Source organism: Protopterus annectens, chromosome 11.part0, assembly GCF_019279795.1.
Source record: "Protopterus annectens isolate FY-2018-M chromosome 11.part0, PAN1.0, whole genome shotgun sequence".
Taxonomy (NCBI): Eukaryota; Metazoa; Chordata; order Ceratodontiformes; family Protopteridae; genus Protopterus; species Protopterus annectens.
This window is the reverse complement of record NC_056745.1, coordinates 510,349,280-510,370,635: the sequence shown is the minus strand read 5'-3', so window position 1 is coordinate 510,370,635 and position 21,356 is coordinate 510,349,280. Positions and strand designations below refer to the sequence as shown.

General features: G+C 38.9%; 1 protein-coding gene and 1 long non-coding RNA gene across 2 annotated transcripts in view; one reads left to right on the top strand and one right to left on the bottom strand.

Moving 5' to 3' along the window:
• The window catches only part of FRS2 (fibroblast growth factor receptor substrate 2), a gene marked incomplete in the record, with an annotated part of 1,814,279 nt that overhangs the window by 307,487 nt on the left and 1,485,436 nt on the right, over positions 1 to 21,356 (top strand).
• The window catches only part of LOC122815481, a 285,904-nt gene that overhangs the window by 145,232 nt on the left and 119,316 nt on the right, over positions 1 to 21,356 (bottom strand). The gene's annotated exons all lie outside the window — the stretch shown is intronic.

Below are 21,356 nucleotides of genomic sequence, written 5' to 3'. Positions count from 1 at the left end.
GTAGGGTCTAGTGTTTGGAGGCTCCCAATGTCTCTTAAGGAGATCCATGATGATGTTCTCCATAGCTTTGCAGACCAAGCTAGTCAGGCTTACAGGGCGATAGTTCCCGGAGTCTGTTGTGGTTCCACCTTTGTAGAGCGGAATAACCATTGCTGTGCACCACTCTGTGGGCATGTAGCCTGTGGAGAGGCAGAGTTTAAACAGTGTGTTTAGGTGAGGGGTTAGAGTTCATCTTTGAGCTCATGGAGGATGCAGCCTGGGACACCGTCCAGTCCCATTGATGCTGTGTTTTGGCTTTGGAGAGGGCTGTTTTAACCTGAGTGTCTGTGATTTCAGGGGCACTACATTCTTCTGATATAGTTATGGGCCTTTTTGGGGGTGAGAGGGGGCGAAGTTTGCACTGAACCTGTCTGCCAGGATGTTGGCTATATCAGTCGGTTCAGTGTATTTTGTGCCATTCTGCACTAACTCCGAGCAGATCTGAGAATTGCCACTTAGATTCTTGACATAGCTAAAGAATGCCTTGTGGTTATCTTTGGAGTCCATGGCAATTTTTCTTTCAAAGCTAGCCTTGGATGATTTTATGAGGGAACGTAGCCTCTTGCGGATACTGATGAGGGATGCCTTCCCTTCTTGGGATTTTACTCTTTTCTGTACTAGTTTCCTCCTTCTATTGTATTGCTTGCTTATGGCAGGGGTTCACCAGACTGGTTTCCTTTTCTTGGAGAAGTGAGTCTTGGTTTTGTTTGGGATAGCACGATCCATGCATTCTTGTAGGTGCCCGCAGAGTGCATTAGTAAAGGATTTTGCAGCTTGGACAGCGTTATCCTTTAGCATGGGGGCTTTGAAACTTTCCATCTCTGTCTTAAGTAACGTGAAGTTTGCTTTTGAAAAGTTTTTCACTGTGTTTTTTTTTGACCGGGGGTGGTGGCGGAATGTGGATATCCAGAGTAATTAGTTTATGGTCAGAACTAACCAGCGAGGGGTTGACCTCTGGTGTGGAACACCGGTCGCCCATGTTGGTGATGACCAGGTCCACTATGTTGTCACCTCCGGTGGGGGTGTTGACCAGTTGATCCAGGGAATTTGAGTTTATAAATTCTAGGAAATGTTGGTCAAGGGAGTTTGTACTTGAGTAGTTCTCCCATTTAATGTTTGGGTAATTGAAATCACCCAATATCAGGGTGTTTGGTAGGACCTATGTTTCCCAGTGTTTCCAGGAATGCGGAGTGGGGGTCCTGGGACATGGTGGGTGATCTGTAGCAAGCTACAATTTGAATAGCAGTTTTGCTCGTTGTTAGTTGCACATGGATGATCTCTGAAGCATCGTGCTGTGCCACTAACCTGGAGGTGTGGGTATCCTTGATGAATATGGATACTCCCCCACCTTTTGCATTTCGGTCTGGGTTTTGTGACTGAAATGTATGGTATGAGTTGTAGCCTGGTAGTGCTGGGGTGCTCTCTGGAGCCTTAAACCAGATTTCTGTTACTGCACATATATCTATTTCCTCCATACTGAGGAGTGCCTTGAGTGCGTACATTTTGAGGTTTAGACTTCTGGCATTGAGTAGCATTACCCTTAGCTTTTTGTTACTTGTGCTATTTACGGCGGTGGGTTTGTCTTTTGAGCCTTGCCTAAAAAAGGCACTATGGGGTAGCAAGTGCCTTGACCAGTATTCGAAAGCCTAAGGGTGACAGGTGCAAGCCACCTCTAGCAAAGCAGCATGGCTTGTCGAGCATGTCATCCCAGGCTGAGACACTGGATTCCCTTTGAATGACACCAGAAACTTAGCCAATTGTTGAAATTGATAATTTTTTCTCTATACCATGGTTCTCTGGGATAACCATCTCTCTGATCTTCTCCCCACCTCTATAGGAGTCCCTCAAGGGTCCATCTTAGGTCCTCTTCTGTTTTCCATTTTTATAAATGATCTGCATCTAGCCACTCCTCTATCTACTTGTATTCAATATGCTGATGACACAACCATCATTTGCTCTGCCACAACCCAGACTGAACTTCACTCACTAACACAAAACACCTTCACCACCATTGAGCAATGGTTCTCTAACCACCGTCTCCTCCTGAACCCCAAGAAAACCAAACTTCTGCTCTTTCCACCCACTCACCTATCTCCCTCTATTGATTTCACACTTACATCTAACAATGGCACACTTATCGCTCCAGACCAAACGACTAAACTACTGGGTATTACTATTGACAACCAACTAAAATTTGACTTTCATATCAACTCCACTATAAAAACAACTAACAGGAAACTTGGTTCTCTCTATAGAATCAAATATTTCTTAACTCCTGAAGCTAGAACTATTATAGCTAGAACCCACTTAATCTCTACCCTATTATATGCTTCCTCTATATACACTAATCTTTCTAAGTACAACCTCAATAAACTAGCCACATCATACAACATCGCCAGATTTGCCACTGCCTCTCCATACAGAACTCACCATTGTTTGAATCTTACAAAACTAGGGTGGCTGGAACTACCCCACCTCATACAATACTATCAACTCACTATTGCCCATAAAGTCCTTTATCACCCTGAAAACACACCAATGCTCTTCACCCTCATAAAGCCCTATCACAATATGAGGAATCTTTGTTCCTTTAACAAAACACTGATAAAAACTTCTAGATCAAATAATGTAGCAGGTGACTCCACATTTTCCAACTCAATTGGCAAAATATGGAATCAACTCCCACCAGACATCACATCACTGACTTCTATTCCACTATTTAAAACCAATCTAAAACTCTACCTAAACAACCACTGGCTATGCTCTTGCAATAACCCTGGGTAACCTTTCTCTCTCGCTTTTTTTCCCTCCTTTACTTTCACCTGACCTATCTTTCATCTTCGTCATTACTCTAGCATACTTCACTTTCCCCTCTAACAAATGCTTCCGTCTATCCCTCTTTATTTATACATATTTCTAGATTTTGCTACTTATGTCTATGGTAAAAATATCATAACCTAGTAAATCATCTAACCTAGATTCCTGCTAAGCCTCACATTGTACTCAGATACTTAGATTGCCTGAAAGAAGCTTAAGCTAATGTTTTTTTATTGTATAACTTGGTATATTCTTAACTTGTTAAGTAGTAGTTAGTGGAGCTTTTCTCCTCGGGCCTCCACTGAAAATGAACATGTATCCAGTTGGACTAGCCCGGTTAACAAATGTAAAATAAATAAATAAATAAAATAAATTCTTGGTGAGGGCAGGATGCTACGCATGGTCAGGATCATATTGGCCTGAGCTACTTGATCAGAGAACTCCTCCATGTCTCTTTTCATGTAGTCCAGGGAGGTATGGCTCAGGTCATTCACACCAACATGGACAATTACAGTCATATTTGTACTTGTTCTGGAGTGACCTGAGTGCTTGTGTTACGTGGCGGATCCTGGCACCCGACAGGCAACTAACAGTAACCTTCTCATGCAGCCTAGTGAGTGGGACATCAGTGTGCCTGACTATAGAGTCACCTATTACTAGTGTGTTGGGTATGTTATTTTGCCTTCAGGGCTGTGATTGCGTGGCACTTTGATTTTGTAAAGTATGTGTTTCATGGTTTGTGTTGGGGGTGGAGGTTGCTTGGATGTCTGCTTTGGAGGTCTCTGTTGCTTTTGCAGATTTTTATTTAGAGCCTCCAAGTATGTTTTCGTGTATTTGTGTGTGTTATTCTAAAACAGACTCCATTTAGTTATGGGTGCAGAAGATTGCTATCATTTGAGTATGTACTGCAGGCACAGTGGCCATTATTATTTGTTTTAATTTTCCTCACAGTCAAACATCAGGGGTGTGCACAGTAGATCACTATAGCTAACGTGGGAGCTGGTGACAGTTTGGTAATTATTTCTTTAACATTACTCAAAATTAGACCTCAAAGGTGTGCACAGAAAGTCACTCAGCTCGTCTATGGGAAGTATACTGTCTAGGACCAACTACTTGTATATACATGTGGCTAATCCTTTGGGGGTAGGGGTAAGAAAGCATGCTGCACATGTAGCTCTGACAGCAGCAAACACTTAAATATGTTACTGTGTTCTATCTGTGCTTTCAGCTTCGTCCCATCTGATATCAGAAAGGTACACACAAGGTGTGCCTTTTGGAGTTTGGGTAGACATAGGACAGCAGCACTTTCACTTTCATTCTCATCCTCCATTAGATGGTAAACAGAAGTGAACTTTCGTTTTGGGCAGGAGGTGGAAGACGGGCACTTATTCAAGATACGAATCGTCTCCTCACAAGTTGTCGGTTTATAAGTAACTACTACCCAGTTTATTGATAACTACCATTTTTCAACTTTAAATATTAAGCATTGGGCACAACTTATTTATTTCTTGTTTTTGTTCAGGTTATCTTTGTATCAATGTTCACAGAAAAAAGCTCTATAAATGTTCGTCAAAGCATCTAAAACCTCAGAGATTCTGAGGACCCCCTGATTTAATTCAGTTATTTTTCTACATACTTACTACACTGCACTCTATCACTAAGGATGTGTTGAACGGATACAGGAAAAGGATGAAAGAAAAAAATTAAGAGCAAGACAAATATTTGGGCTTATGCCAGCGGAACACTGCATGGGGATAAGGAATGGAACCCTTGCACAGGACTCCCTATCATGTCATTTGGTATTTAAAACTGGTTTTCTGCATATGGCTTGGTAAAAAGGGTGTGACTACCCTGAGGGAAGGGGTGTGTCAACATTACACTGGGATTGTAGCTTATTTGTCAGGAAATGGCAGGATGGTGCTCAGTTACATAAAATAATGCTAGAAACTGCATGCTTTTTTTACTCTTATAAGACTTGTAGTAGATTTCACTCTCATGCTTGGATAACACTAGGAGTCTGAAGCACATGGCTGGGAGACATTTTATCTGCTAATTAAATGGCAAAAAAACGAAACTTAGAACAACAATAACTGATAAAAAAATAAAGTAGCAGGAATAGTCCAACACCACGAGACCAAAGTATAAAAAATAAATTTACTGACAACTTCTCACAAACAAATACACATTAAGCGCTTTCGTCAATAATCCGACTTCTTCAGAATAACATTATGCTGCCTGTTCAAATCTTATATACAGTTATACTAATTACCCCATTACATAATTTCCTTATCGAGACACACAATGCAGGAAATACATCATCAGTGATATACATGCCAGAGATTAAAATACAAAAAGTTACCAAAAAGGTAATAATAGCCTGTCTATATATTAAAAAAAATGTATATATATAAATTTTTTCCATATAATAAATAGCTGTTTTAATTTTAAGAAAGGCAATAGAGACATATTTTCATTCAGACCAGGGGGAGAGTGTGCATTTAGTCTTATCTGTCATTTCAATTCTAAAAAATTCTAAATATTCATCCACAGGTTCCCCCCCCCCTCTCCCCCAAATCCACTTGTTCAAGAATATAAAACCAAAAACTGTGATTGCTATTAATATTAATATGCTTATACATGAATTAACATTTCTTTACTTGATATCATATATATGCTGATATACCCTATGCCTGAAGGCATATTTTGTTTTCCCTACATAAAAACTTTTACAGTTCTTACATACTGCAATGTAGACCACCCCTTTAGTATAACAATAAATTTTCTTTCTGTTCTTGATAAATCCATAGTTATCCAACCTAAATCTATCAGTATTCATCATATAAGGGCACTGAGGACATCTACCACATTTATATGTACCCCCCTCCCTGTATGTAAATCTTCTCCTTTTCCAGGAGTCCTTTTATTGAAATATTTTTCTTATAAATTATGGTAGGTTTTACACCTAGTTTCTCCAAGACACCTAAATCATTCTCAAAAATCTTCCAATATTTATTTACCACATACCTTATATCCTCAAAGTTATACGAGTAGGTAAGTATTAGTCCACGAGCAAAACTATTATCTGTATTACTTGCTTTCATCTTGTTGATGTTCATCCACATTCCCTAATAGGGCTCTAAAATGTCCATTTACTCTTTTAGAAATGTTAATAATGCCCTGTATAAGCATATTAATATTAATAGCAATCACAGTTTTTGGTTTTATATTCTTGAACAAGTGGATTTGGGGGAGAGGGGGGGACCTGTGGAGGAATATTTAGAATTTTTAGAATTGAAATGGCAGATAAGACTAAATGCACACTCTCCCCCTGGTCTGAATGAAAAGATGCCTCTATTGCCTTTCTTAAAATTAAAACAGCTATTATATGAAAAAATTTTATATATATAAAAAAATGTTTTAAATATATAGACAGGCTATTATTACCTTTTTGGTAACTTTCTGTATTTTAATCTCTGGCATGTATATCACTGATGATGTATTTCCTGCATTGTGTGGCTCGATAAGGAAATGATGTAATGGGGTAATTAGTATAATTGTATATAAGATTTGAACAGGCAGCATAATGTTATTCTGAAGAAGGCTGATTATTGACGAAAGCGCTTAATGTGTATTTGTTTGTGAGAAATAGCAAAAAAAATAAATCACACCTACCTCTCAAGCATTTAGAACAGCACATAAACATTGAAAATCTCCACTTATACTCTTCAGCACACCGCAATACACTGTCAAATAGCCTAAAACATTTTGGACAAGCATTAACAACCTGCTGTGTTCTTGGAAAAGTCCTGTCACCAACCCCACCAATTTGATATGCACATTATGAAGGGGTAACCATGTTCTAATAGCTTCTAATCCCTCGCAAAGTACCTTCAAACCAACATTTTAATGGCAACCATTCACACTCACTTATAGAGCACAAATTCTCCACAAACTTCGATGGTATTAATCTCTAGTCATGCAACAACCTCCCTCAAAGTTAGTACAGCTAACGGCTTCCATGCTCACCCTAGCAATTTGTTTTATTTAGCTAAATGTAAGCATCAAAAGGTCAGATAAAACCAAGCATGCTCTCTTTAGAATGGCAGCAATAAATGCTTTCTCAATCTGCCAAGCTACAGCTTTATTGTCACGACTAATTAAATTACATGAAAAAGTTAATCATTAACTTTTATTTTCATTCTAACACTCATTTTATAAACTACCACCATAGCTTCTACTAAACGTGGACTTAGTAGACCCTTCCTACCAGTTACTGCCTTCATCAGAACAGACGTTAATGCAGGGGAATAGTTGTTGCACTCTCTCTCTGATTTTTCAAAAGTGCTAGACACAGTTAAACCTTCTTGTATCTAAAGAGAGACTCATCTAAATATGAATGTATAAGGAACACACACAGTGGTTTATCATCCATGTTAGGAATAAGGAGCAGCAAATAAAACAAACGTGAAAGGCACTGGGCCACTGATGAAGTAACATTTTATTAATCAATCAATTAATTGATTAACTAATTACTTTACTTACTTTTCTTTTGCTTCGTTTTGTTAATCAGGATGTCCTACTGGACAGAACCCAGTTTCAGTGAAGGCCCAAGGAACATAAATCTATTACTACTTTTGTTGTGGAAGTTAACATTCAAACATGTAACTGCTGGAAATTCAGAGAGCAAAGAAATATAGAATCACAGATATTCCAAGGTTACTGTGGGTCATGCCTATTCTCACCTTGCCAGTACCTCCTCGGGCAGCACCTCCTTTCTCCAAGTGGGCCATAGTAGTCAATCCTGGAGTACATTTGTGGATACTCATCCAGTTATCTACGTTGTTTACAATATAGCGAATCACACCACTTAACATACAGGGAAAATTTATTCCTGAGGTTTCAGAGGCACTGGGTTATAATTCTATTTATCAGTCAGTGAAGATTTAGGTCCCTGGTTCTGCTACTGGTAGAGATATTAGTATTGTGAACAAACAGGCAGTCCAGGCAATCAGGTTTCTAATGGCTCAGTTAGAAAGACAGATCTCCTCTCAAAAGTGTACAAGACAATGGATAAAGGGCTATAGCTTTCAGACTGCCTTGATAGCACAGGGGCTGGTGATATTTTTTTTTGGTTAGTACCATTGGAGTCTAATAGTTTGATATATTGGTGAGATACGTCCCAAAGGGAACACTGATGCAGAGTGCAAGAGATGATTACCGCTTTAGACCTTGATGATATCCCTTTGGAAATTAACTGGGCTAAATAAAAGGATTTCCTGACAACCGTTGTTACACAATGGTCAAAAGAGAGGGAGCTATCAACCTAAGTACTTGGGTCCCCAACTACATTTTCATTTTGTAGAAGTGTCTTCATCACACAGTATGATGACAGAAGGCACTGTCCACCAAGTGATGATACTACACTTTTTACCATTTAATTTGAGCCCGTTTCTACTACAAGAGAGTATTAGGGAGAGTTCATGCTTTCTTAGCCAGATGCCTTGGTTCTCTACTTGGAGAGCTGAGAAGTAACCAAAAAGCCAAAGAACTAAACTGGAGGTCAAACCAGAACAAATGAATAAAGTACCTCCATAATGCTTTCAAAAGATAAGATACTCGGGGTTTTTTTTAGAAATCACCAAGCAAGATCTGATAAGTAAATCCCAAAAAGGAGAGGTCCCAGCACTAAGTCCTTTGAGACAATGCTGATCACTTTCCTGCTTTCTGATTAGTTACCTGCTGTCCGCACTGTGTGGGTTCTGTCTTTCAGCCAATCTGCTATCCAATTTACTACATATGGGCTAATAATAGACTATACAATAACAGGAACTAAAGAAACTCTATGCATAACAGATTATCCAGAAACCAAGGATTTACAATATGGTTTGCTACAGATGAGTAACTTGTAAACTACTGTATGAAGAGCATGACTGTCAGAGGAGAGTTACATCTCAGTACTGTCAAGCAATTACACTTCTCAGATGGATGTACCTGCCAATCAGTCTGAAAGGCCACCAGGGTATGGTCTCTTGCGTCATACCACCAGAGCCAAGCAGATGCAAGTATAAACAAAATATACAAATAAGAATCATTAAAGAAATTTCAAATTGCAGCCTGGCCTCAAGAACATGCAAAAATATGCAATGCTGTCCTTCTGTATGGGCTTACACCACTGAACCCATGAAAAGGCTTCCCACTGAACATCCCATTGAGTAGAGTCTTTAGCCTCACTCTGATGACCCTTTCGCACCACCTTCTCTACAGTAACTATCCTTGAAATAAAATTGTACATTCAGCCATATATGCACATTCATTTCCACAGAAAAGCTGGTAATATTCGTAAATACAACAGCCTTGCCCTGGCTCATGGTGGTAAACAGTCATCACCCAAGATTATCAGGTTGGAGACATCCCCAGTTACTATTTTACTCTTAATAAAAAGTCATAATTTTAAACACAAACAATTGTGTTCAACTGTGTAACAGGGTGGTCTGATCATTTAGAGGTGGGTGCCACCCTTCACTAAGAACATGCTTAGAAATTATTAAATACATAAACAGATAATCAGATACAAGATTATTAATGCTAAATAAATAAAATACTTTACTTAGAAAAGAATGAGTTGAGCAATACAATAAATTGTTAAATATGCTGACAGATAAAACTGCTAGAAAGAATTTAATTTGAACAAATGGTTTGTACAGAAGAAAAATACTTATCTTCAAAAATTTGGACTATTCTTTATAAGTTTAAATATTTCTATTAATTTTCACATATTTAAAATATATGCATAGATAAAAATGAATACATTTACATTCTTATCAAACAGATATGTTCCAATATAAGAAATTATATCTTCAGTGTTGGTTTTCATTATAGTTCGCAAACAACTTCTTTAATTTGTCCCGACGACATGGCTTTAATGGCATTAACATATCTTGGTTTGTTTCTTTTTCATTGTTGCATAAAATAGTGGCTAACTCTAAAAAATCCTTTAACAAAATGGATTGTATCAGATTTCCACTTTTTAGCAATAGCTATACTAGCAACTGAAAAACCCCAAAACATACTTTACTGATTACTAATTATTACAGATGGAAATATAGCATTAAACTAGAATTGTTGCTATTGTAAGATCACATTAATCTGTTCAGCTTCCCTAAAAAAATCTCTAACATTTATTTACCTTTTCACATTCCATAAAAAATATGTATCCAGTCAGCTTTAATTATTTAGTATATCTCCAACATTTTAAATGATCTGATTTTCTAAACGTTGATACTTTAAAAGGTGTGATAAAACTTCTAGGAGTGTATTTCCATGTCAAGACTTCCAATATAAACTTGAAGAATAGATTTTAACATATTTTTTCTTTCTTGTAAGAAATCATTTACTCCTATTGGTTCAATACATTTCCAAAATGTGATTATTCTTTAATAAAATAATTACTAGGCTCTAACTAATCTATTTGAATTTCCAGGCAGACAGACAATATTGCTAAAGCAATTCACAAGTGACATACTCCAGGGTGCATTACTTCTCAGATATTGTTTATTTCTTAACTGTTTTGGTTTATACCTTTTTTCTCAAACAGAAGGGGGTTTTCACATCTGCATACTAACAAGCCTGTTTACATGCTTATGGTGAGCTGGTCTCTCTTTAAGGATCTTCTGATTGCATTTTTAATCACCATAGCTTCCTGACCTGGACCATGAAAAGTATCTGATCCTGTAATTATAAGGCAGGTCAATTATATTTTCAAATCCTATACAGAATTTCTGTGGTTACCATCAAAAGACAGGATGTTACACTAACTACAATTTTTTCATCATCTTTATTTTTTGTTTTTCTTTTTACATTCATAGGAAAAGATCACACATTCTTATGTACTTCTATGACACAGAAAATATAGATAATGCGGAGTAAATTATAATTTTTAGTCCATCAGCTGCATGTTTCATCATATTCCAGTGCAGCTCACATTTCTGTCACCTTCTGATTCAGAAAATAAGAGCATAAACCTCACAACTCCTCCCACCCCTTATAGACCTAAGCAGGTTTTCTTGAGACACTCAAAAAATGAGAGGTGGGTGCAATTTTCTGGCACACTACCCAGTTCCTTTTATAAGTTTATTGAGTTTGCATACTTAGTAATAGGGTTAGGACCTGCCTGAATATCTCAACCTTCACCAACTCTGGCTGAATCTCATCACCGCCCCCTATGTGGCCCAATCAAGATACTTCTGCCTTTGTTACCTGACAAGTTTTGGACTTGATGATTCACCCTGCCTTTTTTTTTTTTTTTTTTTTTTAGCTTGCATATGTACTTGCAAAGACCAGCCGTCAAGTGCAACACCATCCAGATAAGCAGAAGCATAGTCCCCAGCTCCTGCAAGAATGTGATCTAGCATTCTCTGGTAGGATCCTAGAGAATTCTTCATCCCGAAGGACATCTTGGCAAACTCACATAAGTCAAAAGGGCTCACAAAAAGTTGCCCCTTCCCTCACTAAGTGCCAAGAGAACCCACCAGTAATTCTAGGCCAGATCAACAGTAGTTGCATATGTAGCCCACCAAACTGCTCTAAGCCTTTATTTCTCCTAGGTATGAAGTAAGCATCTTATAATCTGTATGACTGCTCAGTTTCCAGTAGTCTGCATAAAACAGGGTGCTGGCATCTTTCTTTAGCACCAGCATCACTGGTGATGCTCGGAGACTGCTGGATTAACCAACATCTCCTTCAGTTTCTCTTAGAGGGTTTAAGTCCCACTGGCAGCCTACTGAGGCATGTCAGTGGGCCTCTGGCACCCTGGGTTCACATGGTGCTCCACCAGCTGGGTATACCCTGCCTTACCAGTAAACATGCCTCCATATTCCTATAGTACTGTCCACAGTTCCTGAAAATGGGTAGGAGATAGCTCTGTGAAAGTGCTGCCTTGTACACTGAGGTGTCAGTCTAAGTCTCCCTGAGATGATCTAGTACAAGATCCCTCCTCAGATGCCTCCTGCAACCCGCTGCAGATACTCCGTAACAATAGCTCTATGTCATATCAGGGTTTCACCATGTTAACATGGTGAAGTTTCTGCTTCTGCCAAGCAACTTTACCTTGTAGTTCACATGACTTGCCTTTCTCACAATGCGGAAAGGACCCTCCTATGCTACCTGCAGTTAACTGTGGCTAACAGGAATATGCACCATCACTTCCTGCCAACAGAATACTTTCTAGCCACAGATTACAGTCATATCAGACCATTTGCTACTATTGCACTTATTCTAGCTGCCTTTGTGTCATCTTCATTAGCTCCCTGAACCTGATCCAAAAGTTTAAAACATATTCCCAAGAGATTCTTCATAGCACAAAGACAGTTACCCTTCCAATCATAATGAAATAAATCTAGGAGCCCCCTCAACATGTGACCATACAGCAACTAAAGGGCTGAAAATCCTGTGTATTCCTGGGGCACCTCTGTCTATGCAAAGAGGAGATGTCTGGGTAATAGTCCCACTCTTGCTTGAAGTGGTCTGTAAATGCTTTCAACATATTTTCAGTGTAAAATTTAAGGTCTCCACCTGACCAGTGCTCTGTAGCTGGTCGGGGACAGACTTTTAACTGCTTTACTCCACAATGTTTCTTCAAACAAGCCAGCAGGACTGACATAAAATTAATACTTTTACCTGAAGTATACCTCTCAACCTAGAAACATCAAAAATCTGCACAAGGCCCATGAAAAATGGGTACAAATCTGTATGCTGATTAACATCTGATTTGCATACACAATTACATAACTCCAATGGAATTGTGGGATACCAACTTCCAAATGCAAACTGAAGAACAGGCAACCAAAATAAGGCACCAGAGTCCCCCTGCAGCCACCCTGATGTCCCATTACCTGGCTATTTCACCCCATTTACCATAAAAACTAATGTGTGCATACTGCTTTACTTCTAAAATTATTATTTGGATCTTATTTTTACAGCACAACAATGCAAAAACACTAATAGACATCTGGTAAAAGCAATACTGTCTCAAAATGAAAATAGACTTGGCATTAAAACTTGTCTGCCCTTGAAACTTACATTCACTGAAACAGCATTGAAACCCACACCCACATCCAAAGAAAATGCATCTGGCCAATGGTGGATAAAGATCACCTTTGGGCTGTTTTCAAATCATTGGCCCCCTTGCACACAAGGCTGGCCAGTCCTAGGCATAGACGAACTAGGTGACTGCCTAGGGCGCCGTACAGCCGGCCTCGTAAAGGGTGGAATTTTATGTATTTATTTTAATTACTGTACTTTTGTTATTTTGCAATCTTCTCTGCGCCCTGTCTCTGAGTGAAGGGCGTCGAGAAGATCACAAAATAACAAAACCATAGGGCGAAGGGAAGGGGGAAGCCCCCTCCCACTCTTTTAGTTTCAGGTTGGCCAGGAGGCTGGCTTCAATATGTAAAAAAAAATCTGTTGGCATGCGCGGAACTTAAGTTAGTTCAGTGAAGAGAGGGGTTAAGGTCATGCGTGCACGTGTGGCCATTCAGATTCAACAGGCTTTAGGTCTGTCATCTTTGTACAGCAGCAAAAAGGTATTATGGGATAATGGGATTACAATATAGAATGTTGGTACTAATGTTTGGGAAGTCTTGTTTTCTTTGTGTTTTTACTGTTTCACATGTGGGATTGTTATTGCACAGACTGGCTACTTTAATAGGTTTTGGAAGTTCGAGTATCAACACAGTGCAGATTGTTTCCACGGTGTTGTTTCATTTTCAAGGTTTTGCAGTTTACTTGCGAGCACAGCACAGGTGACACTAGCTATGGTGTGACGTCTGCTATACGATTTTCATTGTTTTGTCAGTGTTTTGGGCTTACTTATTCAACTTTGTGTGAGTCGGTGTAATAAAGTTTGTGTAGTGAGTTTGCGACGTTGTGGTCTCGGTATGATGAACGTTGGTATTTTGCTTACTCAACATTTTACATTTTGTACAAGGTAGAAAGCAATAACTTAGTCCTTTAATTGGAAAAATGTCTAAAAAGGAATATTTGATAATTGAAATTATTATAAATGAAAAGAAGCAGCAATTTTAGAACAAAAATAATAGAAAGAGTTCATTAAAAGGGTCTATTTCACTTTGTCAAGCCTTTACATTTTTGAAATTCATATGCTCAGGACCATGCGATAGACATTTTAAAATGTTGTAAAACTACAGAAAACAGTGAATGTTTTTGTAGGGGACCAGGCCCTCCCTGCACCCCCGACATTCTCTGCTAATTATATGTACTAAGTCTGAGATAGCACTACGTTGGAGAAAAGGCACAATCCCCAAGTCCCACTGTACCATGATCTTAGTGTAATGCTGTTTGTTTTCCAGAGCTGATTTTGAACATTTTAAATTGTTGCTCTTATGGTTTTGACCACGTAAGTTTCAAAGAAATGCAATATACTTGATTAAGTATATTAAAGAAAGATATAAATAGTAATAACTGAGTTGTAAAAAAGTAATGGGGATGTGAACATTTATAGAAACAGAGAATGAATATTTAATGAGGGATAGTACAGTAGAAGTGATGGAAGATATTAAGTAGGTGAATTGCAGTTTGTCACCTGGTATAAGATGGCCTCGATTATGAATTTTATAAAGAAATGAGTACATTTCAAAAAGTTGTACCTATAAGGGTTACAAATGAATGGCAAAAGTAAGGTTTTGAGAAAAGTAAGGTTTGTGAGTGGGTGATGAAGCTGATTTGTAAGGAAGGAAAAAAAGAATGTTTAAAACAATTGGAGACCACATGGCTGGTTTTAGGCACCAGCTAACCCAGCAGTTGCTGGGCAACCCCTGATCCTAGAGAGGACAACCAAAGCAACTTATCTTATTCTGATATTTTGTTACATGTCTGTGAAACCAATAAAAGCTAGTACAGAAATAGCACATTCACAATGATGCAGTTCCATACATACATTGTCATACCACTCCAGACACAGCTCAGACACCAAACAATGTCTAAACAGCAAACTCTGTGCTATGATTGCATTAAAAATGGGAAGGAAATGGGGGACTAGGACTGTAGAAAGCAGGAAAGACTAAGCAGAGGAACATACAGAAGGACAATGAGAAGGAAAGAGTGATATGCAGTAGGGGAGGAGATGTATTTTCTTGTAGGACAGATGGCTTTTTATAAGAAACAGAGATGGTAGCATGAGGGTGGTGTGGGTAGAAAAAAGGATATAGTGATGGCAGCAACAGCAGACAAACTGATGCAAAAGGGCAGCAGGAACTGAATTTATACGTAAAACATTAAAATGTAAAGTTGTTTGTCAATAGCAACCTCTTCATTAGTTACAGATTTCTTTAATGTAGAATTATTCAGCTGGTTTTACTTCTGCAGAGATTGTGTGTATCAAGTGATATTGGTGGATTGTAATTACAGAAGATTTGAGTGGCCTTTTATGGTTGAAATTTTCTGAAATGGGTATTTAATTGGTTCATACATTTTGTTTCATTGCTTATTAAAAGAATGTTTAAAACTACAAATTTAAAACCTATTCTAACAAGTGGTGCTATATTATACAAGGAATATAATTTAATACAGTCAGGAAGATGAATCAAAAAACAAATACGTGTATGCATGGTCCTAAAAATGTGTGCAAGCAGCCTGTTATGAAAACAGCCCAAAGGTAAACTTAATCCTCCACTAGCCAGATGCATTTGAATCTGGGTTTTCATGCTATTTTAATGAATGTGAGCTTTGCCATTTCAATGAGTATGAGTTTCAAGGGCAGAGAAGATTACTGCTCATGCTAAATCTGTATTCATTGCGGGACAGTATTGTTTGTTTAGCAAATGGCTACCTGTGTTTGTGTTATTTTATTTCAGTACATCTATACACACTGTGGAAGTAAATAAGAAAACAGTACGCACACCGATAGATTTGAACAGTGTGCATGGTAACTGGTGAGAAATAGCCAAGTAATGGAACACTGGAATGGCTGGGGAGGAGGCTGCTGCTGGAGGGTAGAGGTTGCTGCAACAGGGGTTACTTGGGGAGGGCAATCTATTACCCTGCTAGGGCCCTATTTGACTATGATCCAGTTCTGTTATTTAAAGTAGGAAATAAGTACACAAAGGTAGTTGCAGTTTAACTACATTACAAGGTATTTTTTCTTCTTATGCATTTAAATGATTTAAGGAAATTACTGGAGTGGCTTTCTTGGGGAGTTTCCTACCTGTGGGTGCAGCTCAAATAGGGTTGCTTTGTGAGTATGTTGTGGGTGGGGCATAAGGGGGTGTCGGAGCACTACTTCACCTAGGGTGCCATTTCAGCTAAGGCCGGCCCTGCTTGCACACAAAACATACATACATGTGTTCTTTTCTTTGATGCACCTTCCTGACTTTATTAAATTCTATTATTTGTATAATACAGCACACTTGTTAAACAGAGTGCATTTTAAATTTATTGTTTAAACATTTTTCCAGTAGACTATACTGTAGGCAATGAAACAAAATGCATGAACCAGTAATGCCAAAACTGCCCAAATCAGAACAATTCCATTATAAAAGTCTACTTCCACACCCACACTATAAATAGAATGATAGCAGTGTAAGCCATAGGCATCTTGCACAGCTTCTCGCACATTTTCAATTTCATTTTTTTTGGGGGGGGGGGGGCAAAACCCAGGAACACATTTTAAACATTGCTTGTATAATTTTGTAAAGTTGATAGAATAAAATGTTGAGTTACCACCATGCATTTCACTAGTAAGTCTTGAACCCAGGACCTTATGCACTACAGTCAGAGCAACATACCACTATGCTAAATCAGCAGCTTCCTGAAAAATTGGAAGACTGAAACTTACTGGCTATCATTTAGTGAATTAATTTCTCACTTCTCACCATAGCTCTCAACCTCTTAGCACAAAAAACCTGGACAAACAAAGCCAATAATGGGGGAATACAAATTCAGTTCTCACTATAGCTCAACACAAAAAACCTAGGCAAAGCTCACATGTGGTGGTGGCTAGGGACTTCAGGCTCTTTTTACACACACACACACACACACACACACACACACACACACACACACACACACACACAAGCCAGTTACCTTACTTCAAATAGAAGCCAATTCAGTTCCATAAAGCTCCGCTCACATATTACAGCTGTTGCAGTTCCTGTTCCCGCTTGCATTGCATTTGTGGCCAGTCGGAATTTAGTGCTTTTCCCGTTTGCATAAACATGTTCTTCATGCAGATTCCATAAAGATTCCATAAAGCTCCTCTCGCATATAATCCATAAAGCTCTGTTCTCACTCACATTTGCAGCCAGCCGGAAATGATGTCTGCAGGATGTGAGCTCCTTCAGCTCAATTCCAACTGGCTGGTAGCCCTGCCAGTACTGACATCATTGCACATGTGATAACGTCAGTGCCGACAGCACGAAAATTGAAGAAGGGAAAAAAAATGGAAATGAAGGGGTGCCACTCGGGAATCGTGACACCCCTTCATTTGGACCCCCAAAACTCGGTAAAAACCTAGTTATTCGGTATGGCTGGGAGGTCTGCTTTGCAAGTATTGCTTTGGAAACTCTACCCTGCTGAACATTTCTAACAGAAAGTTTTCCACCTTCAGAGTTAATCTAGCAGTACTTCCCTGTGGAGTTTGGAATATAAACAGGCTCCAAAATGTCCACAGCTATGGCTGAAATGGTTCTTCAGTAATGGAATAAGACATCAAAACAGCTTTAGCTTTATCTCCTGCCCCTGCTAATCCTTTGGCACTGCTCACGTCTTGCAGTAACCGTTGATATCCTTTGCAGTACCTACCTAATAAAATTTCTGCATAAGCTTTCTTTTTTTGTTTTATTTATGTATTATTTATTTATTGACATTTGTTAACCGGGAAAGTTCATGGGACAGGAACCCATTTTCAGTGGAGGCCCGGTGAGAAAAGCTCAACAGTTAAAGTATTATACAATAATTATACAAGAATAAGTAGAAAAGCAATATAATGTTACAGCGATGCATGTAGATTCTCAGTGTATATATTCAATCAGAACAGTAGTAGTGAAACTTTAGTACAGCATACTTTTAATCCACATGATTAGTTAGGAATGCATTGTAAAAACTGATACATTTCATAGCTTAGAAAAATAAAAGATTTAGTTGAGAAATAGATATCAGGGAGGGTTAAATAATAGATGTGTGAAGTTAATGGGGCTTACACATTATATTTCACAGGTACAACTGGGATTGTTTAAAAAGTGGGTTTTGAGCGCAGTTTTAAAGGCCTTGAGTGAGTCAAGCTGGGTAGTTGAAGAAGGAAGGTTATTCCAGTCTGGCAATACTGCATGAATATCGGCATTGTCCTGTTCTTTTACTGGGTCTAGCAACATTTAGAAGGATTTTATCTGAGGAACAGTGGGTTCAAGTAGGTGTGACGTGTGCAAGACAGTGTAGTGTGAGACAGCTATTAGGTTAGAAAACTAGCTTATGAGCAAATGTTAATTGAGTATAGTAGATCTTCTTCTTTCGGCTTTTCCCGGTTAGGGGTCGCCACATCGGATCACCTGTCCGCTCATGATTGGCAGTGGAGTTTTATGGTGTTGGGTTGCCAGCCCGGTGCCCAACCTTCCACTGAAGGCACACACTCACACCTAGGGCCAATTTAGCGTGTCCAATCCACCTACAGCATGTCTTTGGGATGTGGGAGGAAACTGGAGCACCCGGAGGAAACCCACGCGACCTATAGTAGATATGGTGCGGAAATTTTAGCCAAGTCAGGTTTGAGATAGCACTGGAGTGGTGTGTGAGGTTGGAGGCAAATTTTGCTATTTTGTAGTGGCTTAATTTCAGCTTATTACTGAGGGATGTATGGAATTTGGTGAAAATGGGGCTTCCATACAAGAAGGATGGGATAAGTAAAGTGTTAAAGTTAGTTTTATCTTAGTTTATCTAGGTAAAGTTTATGACGGTACACTTTGCCCAGTTTGAAGTGGTTTTTTACTATAGTTGTGTGTTCAAAACAGAGTTTAATAGTAATTCCTAAAAGTTTTGCATATTGCACCTGTTCAATTTCTATTTTGTTGTAAGAAAAGATTTTGAAATAAGCAAATGGAAGTTTAGATGAGAAAAGTAACAGTTTAGTTTTATTAGGGTTTAGCATTAACTGGGCGTCATTTAGCCAGGCTTCTATGGAAGAGAAAGATTCTTGGGTGATGATCTGGAGGTCTGTGAAATGGTTGGACGAGGAGAGCATGGGTTATGAAAAGAAGCGTCTGTCAACAGGCCCTTGGGACATCCAGCTGCTGTACCCCTTCTCTCTCTCTAGCTTCCCTTCAGGAATCCATTCTCTGTGTAATTACCCTTTGCATCAGTACATGGACTTCCCCTGCCACTGAGAATCAGAAGCCTTCTTGGCTATCTCCTGTAAAGTAGGGACCAAGAGCTGAGCCTGTCTCAACTCTTTCTTTCTGATCCAACTCAGTTCCCTCTCCAAAGAAAATATGGTACCTTCTGACAGAGGTGCTTCAAATACAGGCTTACTACTATCATCTAACATTTGTTTAAGCCTGGAAATACAGATGCATCAAGCTTTAGCTACAAGTATAATTCCCTACATTCAAGTTTGTTCTACCAACAGCATCCCTGTGGGTCAATCAAAATCATCTCTAGGATCACAAACTTGAAACCCAAAAACCTCATACAAACCAGGGTATGTTTCTACAGGGCATTGTTGGTATTTCCCTTGCTTATGTCATTAAAGGTGCGAGTTTTTTATTCTTTGAGTTTCTCTCAGTCTTTCCTACATGAAATTTGTTTGTGTGTATGGGGATGATTTCCAGAGCAGTTATCCTCAGAGATATACCTTCCCTCCAAACCATTTGCTGATGTTACAAAAGAGGTGTAGATAACAAAACCAAGTATTTCTGATGCCATTTGACTTGATTATGTGCAGTAAATCCATCCATATTGGGTTGAAGGTTGCCTTGTATGCCAGACATGGGTGCAGGACGTTTTGACCCTGCCGATTCGCCCCCGGACGGTTGGACCCAAACAGCAGCCTCAAATTGATTGTGGTTCTGTGGAAGAATTCTGCCCAGGTGTAATCTGAAGGACACGCATCAAAATTATGTACGATTATGGACCAAATTCTTATGATCGACTAAGAAGAAAATTGAATAGTGTGGTGTGGCAGTCCCAAGTTCGATTCTCGAAGAGGGAGGCGGTACTAGCACTTCCCACTGGGAGGCACAACCTTTCTTGAGACCAACACCCATACTTCGTAACAGCAATACATGTGACCCTTCTGCTGTGAGAGTCTGTGACCCTGACAATGAGCAATCTGAAGTCCTTTGGTTGTGGGATAATCACTATGATGATGTCTGCTGCTTATTGTATTGAGATTGGAGTTTTCCTCCAATACCTGCATGGTTAGTCTAGTGAAGGCGGTTTACTTATGACTGACAGTAATGTTCTATTCAAATTATTGGGCACATTAGGGATGTAAGTAACTTGACGATGAAGGATGGGGCCTGCATTTGGCACCACAGAATCTCTTAATGCCCCAGGCGCAGTGATGGAAACCAGCGTGAGTGATGCATGGCACATGTACAAAGCGTTTCGCTAAAGCATGCAATCTTTAGATGTTTATTGACAAAACTTTGCTCTGTTTCCACAGCTTTGTTAAAAACGTGCGTGTCTATACTAGTGAACTAAACTTAATGGAGTACTCCCTGGGTTTGCCTGCAGCCGGGAATGTAAATGTTGAGAGCTGATTGGGGCTATGCTGCTAGCAGGAATCCATTTTGCATGCATAAATTAATGGGATGAGCTACTTCAGGAAAAGAAAACAGTCTCTGTGCTGTTTATAAAACTATAATACTGGAAGATGGCTGATCAGAGCAACATCCAGTCTGCAGCCTGCAAAAGTATTAGTCCTTTCAAGTCAAGTGAGGAGTACCTCTTTGCTATGAAGGACTTGGCGGAATGCATTAACACCTTATATGATTTAGACATGCAGGTTGACACCTTCTTAGAAGTACTAGAGACTGGATATGTGCTATGAAATTGAGTAGGAAATAAGTTCCCAATGGTCAGAGTTTCAGAGGGTAAATATATTTGGCATCAAATACTCCGGGGTCGAACTGTCCACTAAAAAATCACATATAAATTTATAAATGAAATTGTACAGAAATGCATTGGTCGAACCATGCGGGGTCGAATAGTCCTGCTTCCCCAGACACAGGTCAACTCTTAGCAGTCTGCAGGATACAAGAGTACAGTGACATGGCTTTGATTTGGTCTATGTAGGACATGTTGTTTAAGCATTACAAAGGTATTTCTGTGGGTGTTCCAGATATATATATATATATATATATATATATATATATATATATACACATACATACATATATACATATACATATATACATATATACATATACATACATATACATATATATATATATATATATATATATACACATATACATATATATATATATATATAC